Source organism: Lactuca serriola, chromosome 8, assembly GCF_051521515.1.
Source record: "Lactuca serriola cultivar US96UC23 chromosome 8, Lser_US96UC23_V15, whole genome shotgun sequence".
NCBI lineage: Eukaryota > Viridiplantae > Streptophyta > Magnoliopsida > Asterales > Asteraceae > Lactuca > Lactuca serriola.
The window spans coordinates 325,067,792-325,088,475 of record NC_136415.1 but is presented as its reverse complement, the minus strand read 5'-3'; positions in this window follow the sequence as shown (position 1 = coordinate 325,088,475).

Sequence of the window (20,684 nt, the reverse complement as noted above, 5' to 3'; positions counted from 1 at the left end):
TTTGTCAAACCCCCAAACCAAGGATAACGGAAACATCCGGGGGTGGCGGACTTCATGTATAGTATCATAACAATGAGTATAATAGTGCTCAAAGTAAATACAACCAATCATATATATAATTGAAACAGTTACATCATTGTATGAATTACATGATCTAAATCAGTTACAATATGTAGACAAAAAGTGTGAAATGTTTGATGCCTTAACGTCCCATCCTCAAAAGCACTTGGTTACCTGTTTAGTGATTTCCTGAGAATACAAGTTTTTTGAAAAAGTGTCAACACAAAGGTTGGTGAGTTCATAAGCTTTTGATAGTAAGAGTTTGAAAATCTATCTTTGTAATGAGTTGTATGTTACTAAGAAAATTCCAATATTTTCCTTATAAAAGTTTTGTGGTCCTAATTACCAGGACCGACAATGAACAAGTATTTGTCATACTTAAAGATATAAAAGTGGTTTTAAATTGGCATAAAACCTTTTTTAATTTGAGAAGAATCCTGTAATGAATGATGTGTAGTCATAAATACCAAGACCGAAAGTGAAAAATAACATCTGTAATTATTGATGTAAAAAGTGATTTTAAATTGACATAAAACACCTTTTAATTTATAAAAATTCCCGTAAACTTTATGTGTTCTTAACTCCCTATGTGAGTCGCTATAACCATACTATGACTAGAGGTAACCTGCACAACGTCTTTTAGACGCCCTGATCCTATGACTCTTGTCATCCGCAGACCTGTCGGTCCGGCTGTAGCTAGCAGCAAGGTGTGGGATGTCAACCCCAATATAGATCTATACACAATTATCACGCTCTCCCTACAAGAGATTCTGGTTGCAACTTACAGGAATTTATATCCTGTACTCGAACGTACGGGGAGAGAATGTCTCACAACTTAAGTTAATAAGTTTACATGTAGTGTGCGTGAGTGTAGCACCTTTTTCTGAGGAAATAAAACTTCCGAAAAGTGTTTGTTGTATTAATAGAAACATGAAGCATACCTATTATAGTTTATCAAAACAAGGGTAGTAGTAGTAATGTACATAAACGATTCTTAACATAGTTTATTCAAACGTTTGTATGTAAATGGATGTAATTTGATTATAACACATTGTTATTTCTATGCTTTATCTAGAAAAAATCCACTTGTTAACTGATGTATATCTATATACTAAGACAAAATGTCATATATTGCAATTACACATAATCACATAAAGATATATACCTTGCTCAACATGTTACAAGGTGAAATGAAATTGATAGTATTTTTCTGTTGATAACATTTTCTATAACTGTTCTTAGAAATTTTTTAGAAAAATCATCAAATGTCCAAATCAAATTCCGTAAATTCCGAGAGTTTGAAAAATGAGTTTAGTTTGTTTGTATATTTTCCCATGATTTTTAGTGACCTCTAACTTGTGTAAAAATGCTCATATTCATAGACTGGTTCGGATTTATGTTTAAAATGATAGACAATTTTGTAAAAATCACCATAAATTGTAGGAAAATTGTATGTAGTTGTGCAAGTAGTCATTTAAAATCTAACAACTTGAACTACATGCACCTAAAACAGTTTTGAAAACTAAAATGTTTAAGTTGTCCAAAACAGTCCTTGAATAGGGTGAAACTTTTCTGATGGAAGCTGTTCAAAATGTTTAGGTATGTTCTTGGCGTTTTAACTTGTATTCTCCCCATTAAAACTTAAGAAAACATGAAAATATAGGGGTATTAACTCACCTTATGTGATATAAGTGAGTGGATGTTGAAGGATAGAAGTGTTCAACTCAAGAACACTTGAAGATGCCTAGAAGATTTTTGAGAATCTAACACCAAAGTGATGGAATTTGTGTAAGCATTCTATGATATGAGTAAAGGGTAGTGTAATAATCATAGAGAGGATGAATTATACTTACCAAGAGTGTAATAAATCTTGATGATCAGCCTTGAATCTCGAATTTGAGGGAGAAAGTTTGAGAGAAATGGTGTTTGATCTTCATGGTGAAAATGAGGAAAATGAGTAAAGTGAAGAGAGAAAGAGGATTTCCCAGCTCTTTGGGTAAGAGTTTGCTAGAAAAATGAGTGGAAAAGGACCATGAAGTGACTAGGAGTGGTGGGGAGGACCATAGCTGGTCAAAGGAATGGGCATGGGGTGGTTGTTTGTGTCAAATATTATGGCAAGATCCACACTCCACCTCATGATCTCACTTAATAGATTTTATTCTTAAATAAATATTTCCATCAAAATATGTTTATATTATGAATATTTGGGGCCTCATATGTTAAAATATGAGTTTGGGAGAAAATCCCCTGTTAAAATAATTAAAATCGGGCTTAAAACGGAGAAATGATTGAAAATCGGGTGAAAAATGAAGGAATCCGAAGTCTTGGGCGAGCTCTCGACCTCAGCAGCCAAGAACCGAAGTAGCGGGGGTTGCTGGTGCGGATCCGAGGGAAAGGGAGGTTGCAGTCGGAAGGTTCGTTGCGGTGGGGGTTGCGGCTCGCTGGTTGTGGCTCGCCTGCTGCAGCTCGCATGCTGCGGTTCCGGTCCAAGAGGGTCCGGTCTCTAAGAGGCTTCGGCCCTAGTGGGAGGTTCCAGATCCTTTAGGGTATTTTACCCGTTCTAACCTCGTTTTAAGCGATTTTTGACCCGGTTAAGGGTCGGAATGACCCGAATGACTTCAAAAAGTTATGGGAACTTTTGAGAGATATTTGGGAGAGATTACACATTCTTGGAGCGATTTCTCATACAAAGAGAGATTTGGGAGAGATTTCACATACTTAGAGAGATTTCTAATACAAAGAGAGATTTGGGAGAGATTTCACATACTTAGAGAGATTTCTCATACAAATAGAGATTTGGGAGAGATTTCACATACTTAGAGAGATTTGCGAGAGATTTCACATACTTAGAGAGATTTCTCATACAAAGAGAGATTTGGGAGAGATTTCACATACTTAGAGAGATTTAGGAGAGATTCTAAATAGAGGGAGATAGAGTGAAAATGATTGAGAGAGGTTTCGTGTATGACCCTTGTGAGTGTCCGGCTTCGCAAAGCAAGGTCTGTAAACCCCGTTACGCCATGTTTAAGGATCTTACACACTCCCGATGAGTATACAACATTGTTTTATCGGTTTGGTTCATTTCTTAACACCGTTTTAGGTTAATGAAATCTAGATATACAAACTTTTCCATTGATGATTTATCATTAGAATAACGAGTGGTACGGAAAATAACATAACGCAAACCCTAGTACACAAGGGTTGATTGAGTTGACTGGTTTGACTTGTTGACTTTGACATGATAGGAAATTGATGGTTGTCACATCATCCCCCGTTAGAGGGAATTTCGTCCCGAAATTTGCATTTTGATTGGGGATTCAAGAGTTCGGGAAGAGAGGTTGGTACTTTTTGGTGTAAGAAATTAGTATGGCGGGGACCAATCCGCCTGACGTTAACTGACGACCTTGGAATTTCTTATTCTAACTTGAGCTAAGTCGATTTAGAGGAGTTATTGCTTTGAAATGATAGTGTATTCTATGTATGCCTTTATGCTCTCTGCTACTAGGTGGAGACTCTCATTCATTTTGATTTCACCAAGTGGTAAGTGGGCATTTCCACGCTTTACCAAAGTTAATCACCCAAGCTATTAACATGTCGCCCAAGGTTTGAACAATCCCTTTTATTCCGCCTGTTTATTTGCTGTTGGTAGGCCATACTCAAGTCTAACCTAGTTCCTCGTAATGGTTGCCCGGGTCGCGAAATGAATCTACTATCTTTGTTAGAGGTAACAGATATTAATAGACCATGTGGTCACATAATCCTTTTTTATGTACATTCTAGTCGATTCCTCCGTCCTGTCGGTTTCTTTGATTAATAGGGAGTGTGCGGATTTGGCCAGTCTGTCGACAGATACCCAAATGGTATCGAGACTATCCATCTCCTTGGGTATCTTGGTTATGAAGCCCACGGTTAGCCACTCCCACTTCCTTTCAGGTATCACTAGTTGTTGTAAGAAACACGAAGGATTCCTTTATTCAACCTTGACTTTGGCACAAGTCTGATACTTGCCTACATGTGTAGCGATGTCAGCTTTCCTATTTGTTCGCTGATGTTACTTTTTGAGTTCTAGGAATGTCTTGATTGTGCCTGGATGAAGGGGAGTAGCGGGTTTTTGTGTGCTTCGTTCGTGACATTATTTCTAAATCCATCGACCTCGGTGTCCAGATCCAATTCATGGGATAACATGCCTCGCCTTCCGTGCCTTCTAGGCTTTTAGGATCGGTGAAGATTGTATGCTTCGTGTCGTAGAGATGGTGCCTCTCGACCTCTAGGGCGAACACTACCGCTCCTAGTTCGAGGTCATGTTTTACCTAGCCGACCTCCTACGTCTTTAGCTGTCTTACGTCATATGTATTAACTTCTCCTTGGAGTGCTACACGGGGCCTGCTGTAGTGCTTCCTTGATTACTTAGCTCGGTAGAAGCATGTGGGTTTGGTCTACGCGACTAGACTTATTCGGATGGTAGGACGTTCACTCGTACTCCTGGGTAGCCTTGATTCGAAGTTCATGGTATGACTCGTACCTGGTCCATCTATCATTAACTTTCGCATATAGGTTGTATGTACTTAAGGTTGGCAAGACAATTGGATGGGTGACTCTGCCCCCAAATCCACAACCAGATAAGGAACAAGAAATAAGGCGGAAGCACACATCCAATGTCCGTAGAATCTTAATTATACATTATCCTCGCGTATACACGTAGTAGTGGTAGACTAACCATATCCATCCCAAGCTTCCGTGCTTGAACCTTGTCTGCTATATGCGTGACATTCCCGAAAGGTCTCCTGGAAATACTTGTGATAAGGCTTCAGAGGTATAACACTCCTCTGGTAAGTGTTTTGGGGTTTTTCACGGTGAGAAATGACCCGGAGGTCCGTTCGGGTTTATGTTTATGAGAGACGAAGGATTTGATAGTCGGTGGGTCATGTGATGGGTCCTTTTGTAGCCGTTAAATCGGGAAGATGAGGAATATACCAATTGAAATTGAATGGTGACAATAGTATCTTTTTAGGTAGGACACGTGTTAATAAGTATTCGTACGGAGTGCTCATTAGAGTGATAGAGTATCTTGGGTTTTCTTTCTAGTGTGATCCGTTTTGCTCGATGTTATTATTACCGCAGACGGTTCATACTACAGTGTCTAGCACTGGTAGTGGATGTGTTCCGATAGCTAGTAATGATTCTTAATGTCATGACCCCTGATGGTCACTCCATGATCGAGCGGTATATGAATGTCGTATGTAATTTGATGTTGGTGAAATCGTCGAGTGGGTGGCGCTACCCTAATCCCACTGCTAGACATGGAACAGGATGTCAAAATGGAATTATTCGCTTTATGTCTTTAGTATTTTGATTAGAATTAACCCCGAAGTATGCACAAAGTCATTACAACTTATAGGTAATGATCCTAATGTCATAAACGAGTGTCCCTGATTTGATTTGAACGAGAGAGTATTTTAACTACTTTTGGAAAACCGGAATTTTTGCAAGCTTACCAAATTCATTACAAACATATGGTACTTAAACGTTTTATCGTTGGAAACATTACAAAAGTCCTAACATGGTTCCCTTGCTGCTCCTGTTGGTGTGTTCATCACACTCCTCCTGCTCCTCCGTTATTCTTCTCAGTTGGACACTCTTTCTTGAAGTGTCCAGTTTCGCCGCATAGGTAGCACACTGGACTTACACTAGTATTGGTGGTTGAAGCGATGTGCTGAGTCGGGGCGTTGCAGAAATGGACGGTGTGTCCTTTCCTGTTGCAGTTGTTATAGTGTGTAATCCGACAAGCTCCTGTGTGATGGTAGTTACACTTGTTACACTTAGGAAGTGATCCCTCGTATGGTCTGGCCGGCGCTCGGGTGACAGACCTTATGGCTAGTGTCGAGGCATGTGTCGTGACTGCTGTTGTAATGGCAGGTGGAACTACGGATTGCTTTCTTCTAGCGAATATTTGTGGTAGGTTACACTTCTTTTCGTCCCAAAACTTTCGCTTCTTGTTCATAGGTTTGTGGCCTGAGGTGCCTTCGTTGGTAGACACCCGTTGGTGTTCCTGATTGTTACCACAATCTGTATTGTCGGTACCGCTTCCATCTCTGCTGGCGTTGTTAGCATTGAGTTGCGCCATGACGGCTGCCATGACTACAACTTGAAAAGTAGCAGAGTCTATCTGCAGGGTTGGCGCCTTGCTAGTTGGTTGGTTGCCTCTTGGTGAAGACATAACTCTGTTTCACGATGAAAAACGAATTCGTGAGTGGGGATAATTATCTCAAGCGTATTCTTACGATTTATATTCACATATATAAATTTTGCACATTGTTGTATTTTTCTTAGTGTTTCTGTTAACGTTCCTGAGACGGAGTTAAGGTAGTGGGTAGAAGTAGGTTTCATACGGGCATTTTAAGCTTTACTCATCTTGGGATCAAGTTTGTCCAAACTCACTTAGCTGAGGAGTTTTGATGGAATCCGGTACATTAGTGCTGGTATGATCGCACCTTATAGGTCTATGGAGAAAGCACCTCTCAACCAAGGTGTTTAAAGGTGAGACGGAAATGAGTTTTTAGGATGACTATACGTCGTGAGTTTTCTAACTAATTTTATCTTAGTTCATTTTGTAATGTACTTCGGTTGTTTTATGGTGTTCTTAAAACATTTCATAACGAGAGCCTATAAATGATAAACTCATGTATTTTAGTAGTCTTGTATCCAAGTGAAACCTTGTAATTTGATCCAAGCTAGGCTCTTATAGTGACCAATTGGTGTGTGCTTAGTTATATAATTAAGACTAAATAGACCTTCGAGTCTGTTAGGTATGTCCTAAGCCCATCTTGCTAACATGATTCTAGTAATTATGGTCTTAGCGAAATTTTTTTACCTCAATGCAGGTTTACCTCACATCCATGCAAGGATAAGTTTTGATAGCAACTAGATCTCTTGATTAGTATAACCGCTTATATCGTAGTGTTGTGCTTTCACCTAGAATAGAGTAGCACCAACGTGTACTCATGATATTAATTTACAAGGTCTTGTGAGCGGTATGGATTCACTTATGACGATCCATCCCTTGTGAAGCCTGGGGCAAAATTGATTTACCTTGCAGCTTTGCAATCCGACGCTTGGCTGTAATCATCCCCTCCTTGAATGTCGTGTGTCTACCCTGTTACTATCTTACTTCTGCCCGTGCGGCGATGAGGTCCTAAGAAGAGAGTTGGCCTCTGAAATAGTAGTCTCTTTCCGTGTTTCGGGTACGTGAGACGGTGGGGTTCATAGTAGCGCACAGTTTTCAAACTCGGTTTGCAGTCTCCCTGTTTTAAACCCCGATGTTCGCGATCTGTCGGGTCTTCGCCGGGAGGGCTCTGTCAGTCGGTCCCCCGTGGCTGAGGTCATAGCACCCTCGTTGGTCTCCACATGGTGATTGTTGTCATTGTTGTCGACTTCAACCCTCGATCACGGTTGCCCAACGGGGCACAAGTTCGATGCAGTTGAAACGGTTCATGGGAACCCTGGCTATGCATGGTGGGTTCATTACCTCCAGTTCCGCTTCTGATTCTTCTCATAACCATCCACCATTTCTCTGGTTGGGAAAGTGTGACAACCCTATTTTTCCCAAAAAGCATTGTAAACACTCGAAAGCTAAAAAGCAACGAAATTAACCTCGAAAATAAAGTGTTCAAGTATCTAAGTTGGGATACATCAAATATTAGATATCATGCCAAAGTTTCCAAGAACATAAAGAACGCTCAAAACCGGGTTATATTGAAGAAATTATAACCACTCATATATTTACGACACGACGTTAAAACATTATTTGACGTAAAAAGTAGAATCTCAATAAAATGCATTTTAGCCTTAAGTATCTAAACAAAAGTCGTAGATCTCGTTGAAAGGTGAGCGTGCATAAAAAGATCGCCCAAATTGGACCTCGTATGAAGAAGTTACGGATTTTCAAAGTTTCGCAACAGTAGTAGAGAGCTAAAAACTCGGATTTAAGATCGAGTGTTATTTAGCTATCGCCACCTAAACGGAAGTTGAAGATCTCCTCAGTGGTAATAAAACGATAAAAAGACAAACGAAAACCGACGTCGAATAAAGAACCTATGAATTTCTAACGAACTTTAGGAGGCCCGGCCTATTAAAAATATATCATTAAAATTAAAGTCAAAACTAGCCGACGGAGTCTAAATGAAAGTTGTAGAGCATAATCTCACCTACGCGTGGATATAAAGAACACGAAAAACGGAGCTCGTACGCGAAAGTTACGGAATTTAGAAGAGGACAGGCCGGATTACACCCCGCGTTCTCTGGGAGTACGCCCCGCGTACTAGACCCAGAGTCGAGTCCCATCGACCCGCCCAAGCTACGCTTAGCTAGACCCGAGTCGTAAGCCATGACGCCATTTTACGCCCCGCATACTCCGGAAGTACGCGCCGCGTACGAGGGTTTCCAGCCCTATAAATAGAAGGCATAAGCTCGAGTTTTTACACACCATTCACCATTCCTCAGTCCTTCTCCCACACCTCTAAGCTCCAGAGACCTTTCCCTCACCTCGGCTTCCGCACTCAAGCCCCCGACGAAAGATTTACGCTGCAGAGATCCCCGAAGAGCCCGACGACGCAACCATCCGCGGTCGAAGTTCTGCTCAACCCTAGCCTCTCTCTTCAAACTTAACGAGTGAGTTCATACCCCTACTTTTCAATTCTTTTCATGTTTTAGGGGGGGGAAACAAGTACATTATAAGTCGAAGTATCGTTTTTATAAACATCTTTATGCTTAGAGGGCTATTATATCACCAAGTTATTCTTACTAAATGAAAACATACTTTTGAGAAGCTATAACGAGCATAGCTAACAAGTTATTCATACATTTTACATATACATCTTGACAAATGATATACTTTCAAATGAAGTAAAGTCTTTATCATCGTATATCTGTTTATACCAAGTAATGTGAGACATTCAAACTTCAACGTACTCGTATGTATGCATTTCAAGTCCTGTATTATATACCATAATCTCTTGGAGGGAGAGCGTGATACTTGTGTATAGATCTATACGGGATTGACAATCCCACACCTAAGCTGTTAGCTACAGCTAGGCCGGCAGGCCTGGGGTGACAAACGTCATAACAGTTCCAACGCCTGAAGAACGTTGTTACAGGCCATCAGTGTCACTAGCATGGTTATAAAACTCACATAAAAGTATAAAAACAAGTTTGATTTACGAGATTCATATATGCATTTCAGTTTTCCATTTTATTGGTAACACAAACTTTATCACTATTATTCAAGCATGGAAAACACTAATGCACTCCAACACGGGAAACCCTTTTCAAATCATTTATAGAAAATATTGGATTTTCTGAAAACCTCGTTCGTCGAGTTACTATCAAAAAGGACATACTTTTCAATGCAAAACACTTATGAACTCACCAACTTAATTGTTGACACTTTTTCGAAACAACTTGTATTTCTCAGGGAATCAGTAATACAGGTAACCATCAGCTTTTGAAGAAGGGAACACTAAGGATGTTTTATTATTGAACATTTATCATCCTATTGTAATATTCTTTTGCTAATATGTATAACGCAACAACATACGTTTTCATTATATATGTGATGGTTGTGTTACTTTCTTTACAATACTCAATGGTTGTGATACTACGTGAAGTCATCCACCCCCGAATGTTTCCGCCATTCTGGTTTGGGGGTGTGACAGATTGGTATCAGAGCATTGTTTATAGTGAACTAAGTATATCGAACCACATACGATATACAAACTATAAATACAAAGGGGACCAAAAAAAAAACCCTCTGACAAAACATTTTCATGAACAAAATACTTTCTTTTTAAAGATATACATTTTTAAAAAGCATGCATTAATCTCGTATCATAACAAGTTTTACTAAAAAGTATTAAGGCAAGTTACGACACTACGATTGAGCCTCGGGGAATGTAATCAGGTCGAGAATAAATATAGCCTGATCAACTATATTTATCCTGGATTTGACCAACGTACGTCGAGGAATGGTCATAGTGGACAACAAGCCAAGAACTTACCAAATACAAATTAATTTAGTTTCGCCAAATTGAAATATTATAGGAGTATTATTAAAAATAGTTGTACAAATTATAGTTAAAAATAGTAAGTCGTTAAATAGAATTTTCTTTTCTTATAAAGTTCTCATACATCCATCCTAGTACAGACAAATGGCCGGATTCCATTTACCAGGAGATCCCTACTACCCAAACCAAGGCAACGGCGGTTGGATAGAAGAAGACCCAGAGGAAGACCCAGAGGAAATCGAAGAAGAGGTCGAGGAAGAACCCGAAGGGGTTATCGAGGGAGAATTCGAAGTCGAAGTCGGAGAGGAATTCGAAGTCGACGAAGAGATCGAGGAGATTTCTAGCGGGACAGACTCCGAGCTAGAAGTGTATGACCCTCCCATCCCTCATCCTCCCGAAATCAGACCATATCAACCGGGACCCATTCCCATGTGGGGAAGTCACCTCTACTACTGGAGCCGCCAACAAGGTGTACGCCCTCCTTTCGGCATGTGCCGAGATTTTTACAATGTCAGTGGGGGAAGCTCAGCTGATCGAGCACTTCCTGTTATTGTGAACACTATAGCTACCCAGAACTACGAAACGGACAGGCAAGCAGCCAGAGTTCGCGAGGTCAATGTTGCTACCCAAGGTAACGCCGCTGACATCCGCCGTTTGGAAGGACTACATGAGAATACCCAAATCTACACGGGGACACTTCAGAACCAAATGATAACGGCTCTGGCAGATATAAGAGAGATAAAGGAACAACAAGCAGATCTTGAGAGGCGACTGATGGGAGTCAAACGGTCAGATGCCGAATCTAGCTCCAAACGCCGCAAGTAGAACTTGTTCGAGCCCCAACAATTTTGTTATAGAGTAGGATTTCGGACAAAAGTTTTTCCCTTATTTCCCTTGTTTTCCCTGTTGTATCCGTAATCGGAGATCTCTAGGAGGATCAAATTTTCCAAACAAAAACATGTAATGTAACACACCTCAGGTGTGACCTATACGTATGAATATGAAGTATTTCTTACCTCTCAAAAATTACGAGTTTTAAATTTCTATGCCTACCTTGAAACCATAAACTAAAGTCAAAACAAATTACAAGATACAACTAACACACGATTGTCAAAACATTAGAAACTTATAGTATTCATTCTTATTTTTCTCTACCAGAACATGCCTCCTCGTAGATCAACCCGCAGAAACTCAACTTCAACACCACCTCCACCACCTCCTCCAATTATGGACACCGTTATGTTCCAGACTGCTGTAACTGCTGCTGTAACTGCAGCAATGGCACAAATGAGCAACAACGGATCGGGGGGAGGAACAAACAGTTTTACAAATGGCCAAGGTCAAAGCCGTTTAGGGGTATGCACTTACAAAGACTTCACCAACGGAAAACCTATTCCCTTTTACAGGACTGGGGGAGTATTGGCTCTATCTCAATGGATAGAGAAAACGGAAGCTGTATTCGAAATCTGTGCATGTCCTGAAGAAAGCAAAGTAAAGTTTGCCGCTTTTACTTTCTCTGAACGCGCCCTGACATGGTGGAACGGCCACGTCCAGACACTAACCCTGGTGGTGGCAAACTCCATGGGTTGGGAAAACCTGAAAAGAATGCTCCTTCGAGAATACTGCCCAAGAGGCGAGATTCAGAAGCTGGAACAGGAACTGTGGAACCTCTCGATGGTAGGTTCGGATATAGCAGGTTACACCAACAGGTTCAGTGACTTAATAACACTTTGCCCAGGAATGTTAACCCTAGAAAGCCAAAAGGTCGAGAGATACATCTGGGGACTATCACCCCAACTTCGAGGAAGTGTGCTAGCTTCCAGACCCTTGACCTTCGCCAGCGCCAAAGAACTAGCGCAATCTCTTATTGATCATGGTGTCTGTCAAGGAGTCACGGCTATCATGGCTGAACCAACCAAAGGGAACAGCAACAATGAGATCAATGCCAACAACAACAAGAAGAAATTTTGGAACAAAAGGAAGGGGCAAACTTCGCAAGAACCTTCAAAGAAGCAAATGGTTACGGTTCATGCTGCTACTACCCCCACCACAACTCCTGCTACCTCTGCGCCAACAAAACCATATGCGGGGAATCTGCCCAAGTGCACCAAGTGCAACTACCATCACCATGGTATTTGTCGCGAGATGCACTGCAAGAACTGTGACCGGAAAGGGCACACAGCCCGTTTCTGTAAAGCACCGGCACGACCAATCACTCAAGTTTCTGGCACTGGAGTAAGCCGGGCGTGTTATGGGTGCGGAGAGACTGGACACTTCAGGAGGGATTGTGCCAAGGAAAGGAATATTGGCGGTATGGGGAGAGTGCTGGCAGTAGGACAGAGAGAAGTAATAGCGGACCCCACGGTGGTTACGGGTACGTTCCTACTCAACAACACTTATGCATGCATACTTTTTGACTACGGTGCGGAGAGAAGTTTTGTGAGTCATAAATTCAAACACCTACTTAATCAAAAACCCCAACCACTCAATAAAATATTCACTGTAGAAATGGCAAACGGTAAAACAGAACACGCAAACGATTTGTACGTAGGGTGCACACTAAATTTAAACGAGCGTTTGTTTCGAGTCGATCTTATGCCCATTTCCATAAGAAGTTTCAATGTCATCATCGGTATGGACTGGTTGAGCCTTCACCATGCCGATATCCTTTGCCACGAAAGGGCTGTTCGCCTAAATCTGCCAAACGGCGAAACTCTTGTCATTTACGGCAACAAACCTAGTTCAAATTTGCAAATCATTTCCTGTATTAAAGCACAAAAATATCTTCGTAAGGAATATCATGCTTTTCTAGCCCACGTAGTAGACAAGAAACAAGAATCGAAAAACATTAAAGACATTCCGGAAGTCTGCAATTTCCCAGACATCTTCCCAAAAGAACTTCCAGGAATCCTACCGGAACGTCAAGTCGAGTTCAAAATCGACTTAATCCCCGGAGCTACTCCTGTAGCAAAGTCACCGTACTGTTTAGCCCCAGCCGAGATGCAGGAACTATCCAGTCAATTAAACGAACTGTTGAGCAAGGGATTCATCAGACCGAGCTTCTCACCATGGGGAGCGCCAGTCCTATTCGTGAAAAAGAAGGACGGATCCTTTCGCATGTGCATCGATTATCGGGAACTAAACAAACTCACGATCAAGAATCGATATCCCTTAACGCGCATAGACGATCTATTCGACCAACTTCAGGGAGCAAGCTACTTCTCAAAGATCGATCTAAGATTTGGTTATCACCAACTGCGAGTACTGGAGGGAGACATCCCCAAAACGGCTTTCCGAACACGTTATGGTCACTACGAATTTGTAGTAATGCCCTTCAAATTGACGAATGCTCCAGCAGTGTTCATGGATTTGATGAACCGAGTATGTCGTCCCTTCCTGGATAAATTTGTGATCGTATTCATAGATGATATACTCATCTATTCAAGAAGCCAGGAAGAACACAACAAACATCTCCGCCAAGTACTGGAAACATTAAGGGCAGAGAAACTTTACGCAAAATTTTCCAAATGTGAATTTTGGATTCGGGAAGTGGATTTCCTAGGACATGTTGTAAGCAAAGAAGGAATACACGTGGACCCCTCCAAGATAAAGGCAATAGATAGTTGGACTACTCCAAGAACCCCTACAGAAATCCGGCAATTTTTGGGACTCGCCGGGTATTACCGAAGGTTCATACCGAACTTTTCAAGGATTGCCAAGCGACTTACCACCCTAACCCAGAGAAATGCGACCTTCGACTGGGGAGAAAAACAAGACAGCGCATTTCAGACACTAAAGCGAGCCTTATGTAGTGCGCCCATCCTAACCTTGCCAGAAGGAACGGAGGACTTCGTGGTCTATTGTGATGCATCAAACCAAGGACTTGGGTGTGTCTTAATGCAAAGAGGGAAGGTCATCGCCTACGCCTCAAGGCAACTAAAGACGCACGAAGCGAACTACACAACGCATGATCTTGATCTAGGAGCAGTCGTCTTCGCTCTGAAGATATGGAGACACTATCTCTACGGCACTAAATGTACCATCTTCACTGATCATAAAAGCCTCCAACATATCCTCAATCAGAAGGAACTCAACATGAGACAAAGACGATGGGTAGAACTACTAAGTGATTACGAGTGCGAAATTCGATATCACCCTGGAAAAGCTAATGTAGTGGCTGATGCACTCAGTCGGAAGGAGTACTCAGGTTGCCGAGTGAAGTCCCTAACTATGACAATCCATTCACGCCTGTTCACGCAAATCAAGGAAGCCCAAATAGAAGCCTTGAAATCCGAAAATGTGATAGGAGAAGCCCTAAGGGGAATGGACAAAAACCTTGAGACCAAGAGCAACGGGATTCGTTATTTCATGGATCGAATTTGGATACCGAAGTTTGGTGGATTCAGAGAAATCGTTATGGACGAAGCCCATAAAACACGATACTCCATACATCCCGGCTCCGATAAGATGTATCTCGACCTCAAGAAGTTGTACTGGTGGCAAAACATGAAAGCCGAAATTGCTACCTACGTAAGCAAATGCCTGACATGTGCCAAAGTCAAGGTAGAATACCAGAAGCCCTCGGGTTTATTACAACAACCAGAAATACCCGAATGGAAGTGGGAGCGGATAACCATGGATTTCATAACAAAATTACCCAAGACAACAAGCGGACTCGACACCATTTGGGTAATTGTCGACAGGTTAACTAAGTCAGCACATTTCCTACCGATCAAAGAGACGGATAAATTGGAGAAGTTAACAAGGACATACCTCAGAGAAATTGTACGACTGCATGGTGTGCCCATATCCATTATCTCGGACCGAGATAGTAGATTCACCTCAAGGTTCTGGCAGTCGCTACAAAAAGCTTTGGGGACAAGACTAGACATGAGTACCGCTTATCACCCACAAACCGACGGCCAGAGCGAGAGAACTATACAAACCCTAGAAGACATGCTGAGAGCTTGCGTAATCGATTTTGACAAAGCATGGGACACACATCTACCATTGGTCGAGTTCTCGTACAACAATAGCTACCACACCAGTATCAAGGCTGCCCCGTTCGAAGCCCTCTATGGCCGCAAATGCAGGTCACCTTTGTGCTGGGCCGAAGTGGGGGACACGCAACTAGCAAAAGGACAAGCAACTGACAACACGCTCACTGGACCAGAAATCATAAGGGAGACTACGGAGAAGATTGTTCAAATCCGAGAACGTCTAAAAGCGTCAAAGGATAGACAAAAGAGTTACGCAGATAAGAGACGAAAACCCTTGGAATTCCAAGTTGGAGACCATGTCCTACTCAAAGTCTCACCTTGGAAAGGTTTAATACGCTTCGGAAAACATGGAAAACTGAACCCTAGATACATCGGACCATTCGAGATCCTTGCCAGAATCGGTCCAGTGGCCTACAAACTTAGACTACCTCAGGAACTCCACAACGTACACCCTACCTTTCACGTATCAAATCTAAAGAAGTGCTTATCCGACGAGACCCTTGTCGTCCCTCTAGACGAAATTGCAATAAATGAAAACCTTCAATTTGTGGAGGAACCAGTAGAGATCATGGATCGAGAAATCAAAAGGACTAAACAAAGCCGCATACCCATTGTAAAGGTCCGCTGGAACGCCAAGCGAGGACCTGAATACACCTGGGAACGCGAGGATCAGATGAAACAAAAGTACCCGCATCTTTTTCCTAAAACTGTAAACTCTATCTTAGATTAAATTTCGGGACGAAATTCCCTTAACAGGGGGATGATGTGACAACCCTATTTTTCCCAAAAAGCATTGTAAACACTCGAAAGCTAAAAAGCAACGAAATTAACCTCGAAAATAAAGTGTTCAAGTATCTAAGTTGGGATACATCAAATATTAGATATCATGCCAAAGTTTCCAAGAACATAAAGAACGCTCAAAACCGGGTTATATTGAAGAAATTATAACCACTCATATATTTACGACACGACGTTAAAACATTATTTGACGTAAAAAGTAGAATCTCAATAAAATGCATTTTAGCCTTAAGTATCTAAACAAAAGTCGTAGATCTCGTTGAAAGGTGAGCGTGCATAAAAAGATCGCCCAAATTGGACCTCGTATGAAGAAGTTACGGATTTTCAAAGTTTCGCAACAGTAGTAGAGAGCTAAAAACTCGGATTTAAGATCGAGTGTTATTTAGCTATCGCCACCTAAACGGAAGTTGAAGATCTCCTCAGTGGTAATAAAACGATAAAAAGACAAACGAAAACCGACGTCGAATAAAGAACCTATGAATTTCTAACGAACTTTAGGAGGCCCGGCCTATTAAAAATATATCATTAAAATTAAAGTCAAAACTAGCCGACGGAGTCTAAATGAAAGTTGTAGAGCATAATCTCACCTACGCGTGGATATAAAGAACACGAAAAACGGAGCTCGTACGCGAAAGTTACGGAATTTAGAAGAGGACAGGCCGGATTACACCCCGCGTTCTCTGGGAGTACGCCCCGCGTACTAGACCCAGAGTCGAGTCCCATCGACCCGCCCAAGCTACGCTTAGCTAGACCCGAGTCGTAAGCCATGACGCCATTTTACGCCCCGCGTACTCCGGAAGTACGCGCCACGTACGAGGGTTTCCAGCCCTATAAATAGAAGGCATAAGCTCGAGTTTTTACACACCATTCACCATTCCTCAGTCCTTCTCCCACACCTCTAAGCTCCAGAGACCTTTCCCTCACCTCGGCTTCCGCACTCAAGCCCCCGACGAAAGATTTACGCTGCAGAGACCCCGAAGAGCCTGACGACGCAACCATCCGCGGTCGAAGTTCTGCTCAACCCTAGCCTCTCTCTTCAAACTTAACGAGTGAGTTCATACCCCTACTTTTCAATTCTTTTCATGTTTTAAGGGGGGGGGGGGGGGATACAAGTACATTATAAGTCGAAGTATCGTTTTTATAAACATCTTTATGCTTAGAGGGCTATTATATCACCAAGTTATTCTTACTAAATGAAAACATACTTTTGAGAAGCTATAACGAGCATAGCTAACAAGTTATTCATACATTTTACATATACATCTTGACAAATGAAATACTTTCAAATGAAGTAAAGTCTTTATCATCGTATATCTGTTTATACCAAGTAATGTGAGACATTCAAACTTCAACGTACTCGTATGTATGCATTTCAAGTCCTGTATTATATACCATAATCTCTTGGAGGGAGAGCGTGATACTTGTGTATAGATCTATACGGGATTGACAATCCCACACCTAAGCTGTTAGCTACAGCTAGGCCGGCAGGCCTGGGGTGACAAACGTCATAACAGTTCCAACGCCTGAAGAACGTTGTTACAGGCCATCAGTGTCACTAGCATGGTTATAAAACTCACATAAAAGTATAAAAACAAGTTTGATTTACGAGATTCATATATGCATTTCAGTTTTCCATTTTATTGGTAACACAAACTTTATCACTATTATTCAAGCATGGAAAACACTAATGCACTCCAACACGGGAAACCCTTTTCAAATCATTTATAGAAAATATTGGATTTTCTGAAAACCTCGTTCGTCGAGTCACTATAAAAAAGGACATACTTTTCAATGCAAAACACTTATGAATTCACCAACTTAATTGTTGACACTTTTTCGAAACAACTTGTATTTCTCAGGGAATCAGTAATACAGGTAACCATCAGCTTTTGAAGAAGGGAACACTAAGGATGTTTTATTATTGAACATTTATCATCTTATTGTAATATTCTTTTGCTAATATGTATAACACAACAACATATGTTTTCATTATATATGTGATGGTTGTGTTACTTTCTTTACAATACTCAATGGTTGTGATACTACGTGAAGTCATCCACCACCGAATGTTTCCGCCATTCTGGTTTGGGGGTGTGACAGAAAGTAGGGGTGTCTAGTAAGTAGGATCTGGCTATGCCATACGTGCGAGAATGGGAGGAAGAAGATAATTATTGGATGAACTATCTAGATAATTATTAGATGATCTTTATCAGTTAAGTCAATACTTGTGTAGTGTATACCAGTTATATGAAATCAAGGCATGATAGTCCTTCGAATAGGTAACTCTAACTCCAAATCCACAATCCAACGAGAACAGAAAGTAAAGCAACGGTCACGGATTCTGAGTCTATAACGCCTAAATTTCATATAACCTTAGCATATCCACTTAACAACTATTGACCTACTTGATAGAGACTTGTTTAGTTCTCATGTAAGTACTTATAGTAACACAAAAATACTCCCATAGTATTTTAAACTTATGTTCTGTTCTAATGTTCTTATTGTGGTGATGTTGGTAAGTTTTTAGACTTGTCACCATATCACATCCATTCTTGGGCATGTGCTAATCGCTCCTCGGACCAGCATAGCTGATCAAGATGCCACTCCCAAGACTGACCATACATCCCTGAGCTTACCTGTGATATTCAACAATCGTAATACTTTTGTTCTGGTCATTGTGACACGTAGGTTAGTATGAATACTTTAAACAAGAAAACTATTTATTTTCTAAAAGTATACCCCATTAAAATGTTTTAAAATCAGAGACTTTAGTCCCAATGCATTTATAGTTTGTAAATCTTATGTGGTTCGATATACTTAGTTCACTATAAACAATGCTCTGATACCAATCTGTCACACCCCGAAACCAAGGACGGCAGAAACGTCCGGGGGTGGCTGACTTCATGTATAGTATCACAACAACGAGTATAATAGTGCTCAAAGTAAATACAACCAATCATATATATAATTGAAAGAGTTACATCATTGTATGAATTACATGTTCAAAATCAGTTACAATATGTAGACTAAAAGTGTGAAATGTTTGACGCCTTAACGTCCCATCCTCAAAAGCACTTGGTTACATGTTTAGTGATTTCCTGAGAATACAAGTTTTTTGAAAAAGTGTCAACACAAAGGTTGATGAGTTCATAAGCTTTTGATAGTAAGAGTTTGAAAATCGATCTTTGTAATGAGTTGTATGTTACTAAGAAAATTCCAATATTTTCCTTATAAAAGTTTTGTGGTCCTAAATACCAGGACCGAGAATGAACAAGTATTTGTCATACTTAAAGATATAAAAGTGGTTTTAAATTGGCATAAAACCCTTTTTAATTTGAGAAGAATCCCATAATGAATGATGTGTAGTCTTAAATACCAAGACCGAAAGTGAACAATAACATCTGTAATTATTGATGTAAAAAGTGATTCTAAATCGACATAAAACCCCTTTTAATTTATAAAAATTCCCGTAAACTTTATGTGTTGTTAACTCCCTATGTGAGTCGCTATAACCATACTATGACTAGAGGTAACCTGCACAACGTCTTTTAGACGCTCTGATCCTATGACTCTTGTCATCCGCAGACCTGCCGGTCCGGCTGTAGCTAGCAGCGAGGTGTGGGATGTCAACCCCAATATAGATCTATACACAATTATCACGCTCTCCCTACAAGAGACTCTGGTTGCAACTTACAGGAATTTATATCCTGTACTCGAACGTACGGGGAGAGAATGTCTCACAACTTAAGTTAATAAGTTTACATGTAGTGTGCGTGAGTGTAGCACCTTTTTCTGAGGAAATAAAACTTCCGAAAAGTGTTTGTTGTATTAATAGAAACATGAACCATACGTATTATAGTTTATCAAAACAAGGGTAGTAGTAGTAATGTACATAAACGATTCTTAACATAGTTTATTCAAACGTTTGTATGTAATGGATGTAATTTGATTATAACACATTGTTATTTCTATGCTTTATCTAGCAAAAATCCACTTGTTAATTGATGTATATCTATATACTAAGACAAAATGTCATATATTGCAATTACACATAATCACATAAAGATATATACCTTGCTCAACATGTTACAAGGTGAAATGAAATTGATAGTATTTTTCTGTTGATAACATTTTCTATAACTGTTCTTATAATTTTTTTAGAAAAATCATCAAATGTCCAAATCAAATTCCGTAAATTCCAAGAGTTTGAAAAATGAGTCTAGTTTGTTCATAAAATTTCCCATGATTTTAGTGACCTCTAACTTGTGTAAAAATTCTCATATTCATAGACTGGTTCGGATTTATGTTTAAAATGATAGACAGTTTTGTAAAAATCACCATAAATTGTAGGAAAATTGTATGGAGTTGTGCAAGTAGTAATTTTAAAGCTAACAACTTGAACTACATGAAACTAAAACAGTTTTGAAAACTAAAATGTTTAAGTTTTCCAAAACAGTCCGTGAATAGGGTGAAACATTTCTGATGGAAGCTGTTAGAAATGTTTAGTTATGTTCTTGGTGTTTTAACTTGTATTCTCCACCTTAAAACTTAAGAAAACATGAAAATAGAGGGGTATGAACTCACCTTATGTGATGTAAGTGGGTGGATGTTGAAGGAGAGAAGTGTTCAACTCAAGAACACTTGAAGAAGCCTAGAAGATTTTCGAGAATCTAACACCAAAGTGATGGAATTTGTGTAAGCATTTTATGATATGAGTAAAGGGGATTGTAATAATCATAGAGAGGATGAGTTATACTTACCAAGAGTG